At 45.0% G+C, this 4,863-nt stretch overlaps 1 pseudogene; it reads right to left on the bottom strand.

Moving 5' to 3' along the window:
* Positions 1 to 250: 250 nt before the first annotated feature.
* LOC133067869 (pregnancy-associated glycoprotein 1-like) lies at positions 251 to 4,498 on the bottom strand (annotated as a pseudogene).
* Between the last annotated feature and the right edge of the window lie 365 nt (positions 4,499 to 4,863).

Below are 4,863 nucleotides of genomic sequence, written 5' to 3'. Positions count from 1 at the left end.
CTCTAACTTGTTTCCTGTTGACTTCTGTTGGTCTTCCTCCTGACTCATCCCCCTAGACCAAGGAGCACAGTTGTGTTCCAATAAAATGTTATTTATAAAAGCCAGTGGTGAAGCTAGGTGTGGACCTGGGGCTATAGTTATCCTGGGTTAGATTATCTCTCAGAATACTACTTTATCAAGTGTTCCATAATTTTTGTACAACTGAAAGCATCTTACAGCTAATTTAGAAAAGGGATTGTCCATCTCAGACTTACTTGCTCAAGTAGAAGACAAAGACAGGCTCAGAAACGGCACCTTGAGTCTTCAGGTTGTCAAAGATGGGGACAGATAGGTTGGGGTAGTTCAAGCCAAAGATGCCATCAAACATACACCCTCGCACCCATATTCTGCCACGCTTAGACTGAATGGCTGGTCAGTACTTACAAAGTCCACAGTCTTTGGGAGAGAAGAGTGTTCCCACTTACAGATATGTGAAGTGGAGCTAGGACTGGGATCGGGGGCATTACCATTAGATCCTCCAGGAGGAATTGAGGCTGGACTGTGTCTTCGGTGGAACTAAGACGGTTAGACCAAGCTGGGAGGGGAATTTGGGTTCCATTTATGAGAGGCTGTGAATTTTAACACATCTGCCCCTCTGAAAAACACCACCTGAGTGAGTCAAATTGGCCTCATGGCTTCTGTACAGGTGGGGCAACCAAGAGTCAGGCCAGGGCCCATCGGTGCCCCCTTGTGGACAAAATGAGCCGAGAGCAAGGTAGCCTTCTCTTTGGCATCACTGTGCCTAACGACCGGAATGGACTGCATTCTCCGTAAGGTACTGTGGATTCTGCATCTGTCCAGGAAGACAGAAGCCGAAAATTCAATCTTGATTGCAGGGATCTATGAAATTACTGCCTGGTAAATTCACTTTTGGAGATATGTGTGTCTTTGTGTGGGTATGAGAGAGAAAGAGAGAGAGGGCATACACTCAAGTGCTTTGGGGAGGCAGGCCATAGGTTTTATTAGACTCTCAAGGATCCTCTAGAGTGAGAACTCATTTATCAAGCCCTCTGACTTCTCTGGCCTCCAGTTTCCCAGTCTGGATACCTGAAGCCCTTGACTGCCCCGAGGGTCCCTAGATCAGTTTTAACCTGTCCCCAAACACCCCACAGCAACTGCAGTCCTGATAAGCCAGCCTAGCTCCATCGTTTACCATATGTGTGACCTCAGCAAGGCCCTTGCTGTCTGCACCTCAGTTTCCTCATATGTCTCATGAGCTAATCAGACCACCTGTTATGTGGGGTTGTTGCAGGGTTAAAACAATTATTACCTGAAAGTGCTGGAACAGTCTGTGAATATAAAAGTGGGTGTTTTTTTCCCCTCTTCTTGCTCCCAGCAAAATGAACCTTGAAGTTCTCATGGGCAGAGAAGCTGCAAGTCCCCATCTCAAGCCACTCTCTGGGTTAGCTAATCTGTTTACTCATGTGTCACCACAAGCACTGCCTCCCCAGGGACAGGATCCTGTGGGTAAGATGGCCAATATCTACAGGAGTTAGGCCAGGAAGTGTCCTGCCAGATGGTCCTGCATCTGTTTTGCAAGCAGTGGTCACTCCATAGCGAGTCCTGACTCAGCTTCTGTTTACACGTTACCCGAATGGTGTCATAAGCAAAAATTCCTTCATGCTCCCAGATCCATATGCGATGCTGAAGGTCTTTTGGGTAGGCTGGAAGGTGGAAGACTTGTAATGTCTGAACCTAACTAGTGTAGCTGCAGACATGAGAGATGAGTGTCATCAGGGCCAAGAGTGCAAAACAGGCTGGCAGGGCAAGTGAAGGATGGTCCGTGTATGGGGTGTCTGTACTCACAATAGGTTGGGCTGGTGCAAAAGAGGGAGGGTACCCACAAGTCAGATGAGCCTGTGTCAAAGATAACCTGGAATTCCTGAAGGGGTGTTTCAATGATGTTACCCACATAGAGCATCTACAGCGAAAAGGAGGGCGTGGGTTAGTACAGAACTGGCTACCCTCTATTCCCATACTGATGCCTCCCTTTGGGTGTCACATATCTCTTGAGATCACTTTCCAACCACTGTGGAGCTCACAGCCTTTGATTACAGAGGTGCTTGCATTTGATTTGTGTGTGTGTGTGTGTGCTACATATTATGCAGGATACTGATTCAATAACAGGGCATTGAAATGGTACCTCCTGCATTGGAAGCACAGAGTCATAACCACTGGACGTGCAGGACCTCTGGACACCCAGGGAAGTTCCGGTTCCTTCATTTGTGACACTCTGTAATCTCTTTAAACCCAGCCTTAGCACCCGCTTCTCCAGGAGGTCTTTCTTGATCAACCCCAGCCACTCCCTCTAAACTCAGACAACATTCAATCAACACCACACAGGTGACCCTTTATTTTAACATGTATTTACCCCTTGCCTATCTCTAAGGTCACCATGGGCATTCTTAAGACAAAATAAGCCTTTTTTCTAATCTAAAAACAGTAACCAATGTGTTAGATTCTTATGGCCTTACACAGAATACAGGTTCTGTAACTTTTTACGGCTGTGATTCTTGCATCTGTGGAAACTGAATTCCTCTGCCTGGGGATTCCCAATTGCTTTTCAGTTTGTTCTACATTCTAATCAGAGATGGCTCACCCTTCATCTGTAACTGAGTGACTCACTTGGTTCAGAAGGACCGCTGCTGCTAAGTCACCTCAGTTGTGTCCAAGTCTGTGCAACCCCATAGACAGCAGCCCTCCAGGCTCCCCCTTCCCTGGGATTCTCCAGGCAAGAACACTGGAGTGGGCTGCCATTTCCTTCACCAATTCAGGAAAGTGAAAAGTGAAAGTGAAGTCGCTCAGTCATGTCCAACTCTTAGCAACCCCATGGACTGCAGCCTACCAGGCTCCTCCATCCTTGGGACTTTCCAGGCAAGAGTATTGTAGTGAGTCACCATTACATTCTCCTCAGAAGGAACAGCCTTCCTCAAACTAATGACACATCTTTGACACAGAAATGGATGTTTACTTGCTACCTGCTAATTTCTGGGCCCAGTCACCAAGACCAGGAGTTGAGGATGAGAGTGACTTCTCCTCTGGGTGGGGCCCCTATGCCCAGGGTTTCCACGTCCTGCAGGAGCCCTGGCCCCAACATCCCACGTGGCATCTCCAAATGAACCCAGTGCTAGGCTAGAGCACAAGGGGCCCTGTGGAGCACCATCCTCCCAAAACACTTACTTCCATGATGTTCTTCAGCAGGGGAATAGTTATATTTGAGCCACAAGAAGAAATCTGAGACAGTCTTGTAAGCATGTTCCTTCAGAAAATTGTTCAGCATGTTTCTTTCACTGAGGATATTTCTCATGGTCTTCACTTTCATTAGAGGTATTCTTTCATGGAATATTTGACAATGAAAACAAAGAAGAAGCTACAATTAGCTGTCAGTGTTAAGGTATAACTGTCATTGTAATGGCACTGTGTATTTTCCAATCATTTTTATGAGTCACCTTATTATCAGAATGTTATGCATATACCATGGCAAAGACATAGGTTTGATTACAGGTTCTGTTCTGTAATGTTAGGTAAGCCATATGACCAGGTGGGGTCTCAGTCTCTCCTCAGTAAAATGGTGGAATGTAATGATTCAAACCCTCCAAAGAGAATATTTTGGAGATAAGTGAAGTGATGCATATAAGGTACTTAATAAATAGGAAGTCTCAACAATGACAGCCATTGGCATTGCTGTTGCCATCCCACTGTATCCTTCTCATAGAAGCTCAGGGAACAAGGTAGAAGGGGGATTCCTATCCTCTTTTATAAGGGAGGAATTTGAAATGCAAGAGGTTTGCATTGGTCACACTGCTTGTCAGATATAAAACAGTGTATAAGTAGCTCTTCCAATCTTTCTCCAAGTTGAAAGAGAAGAGAGAGTTGAAAGAAGAATCCAGGAGATAGGGAACAAGTTAGGGAAATGTAGAGACTCGAGAAGGAAGGGTGAGTCAAATGAAAAATTAAGAGAAAACAACACAGTGACAAATACACTCACAGAGACTTCCAAAGAGATGGAGAGGAAAATGATAGTGATACAGAGAATCAGACATAGACATACACACACTGAAGTAGAGAGGGAACAGAGAGGACATGTTAAATAAAAGGTAGAAAAGTGCTATCCCACAGGACCACAGCTACATCTGCATTGACTGTGCACTGAACAATTGCAAGGACTTCCAAGTTCCATAGGTGATGACACAACTGGACCCCAAGTGTTGTGCAAGTCTGCAAATCTAAAAAAACCCTTGGGACCCACAGTTCCTATAGCAAGGGATTTATCAATAAGTAAGAGTTGAACTTTAACACTGTCAAGGAAATATTCCATTGCCTTCTGAACCTGTTGGGTGGAAGAATAATCAGATGAAAAGAAAACTCACAGAAAGAAATATGATGCTGCTTACAGCCCCCATACTTACATGACTCTGCAATCTGAGACTACCAGCCTGAGGAGCACAAGCCACTTCATGCTTCTTTCCTGGCTCCAAGTACTCAAAAGAGTTCAGGTTCTTAGCATGTAGTGGTGACCGGGAACCCCTAGTTATATATGCTCTGACATGCCCTAGTTTAGCCTTTTAGGCCACTAGTAGATCTGTAAAAAACACAAAGGTCTGGATAAATTATGTACCTTCATCTGTGTCCTTGGTTAGTGGACTTTGAAGCTTCTCAGAATACAGAGAATTGAACTGCAATCTCTTCCTTGAAGCTTGGCTTGAAAATCAAATTGATCTGCATGGACATCTAAGAAGACAGAGAGCCTTGCATACTTGGAGAAAAAGACTGCTAAGAACATCATAAAAATCGATACTAAGGGCCATACTCGACATTCGTGAT

This window comes from Dama dama, chromosome 2 (assembly GCF_033118175.1).
Source record: "Dama dama isolate Ldn47 chromosome 2, ASM3311817v1, whole genome shotgun sequence".
Taxonomy (NCBI): Eukaryota; Metazoa; Chordata; class Mammalia; order Artiodactyla; family Cervidae; genus Dama; species Dama dama.
This window is presented reverse-complemented; position numbering and strand designations above follow the sequence as displayed.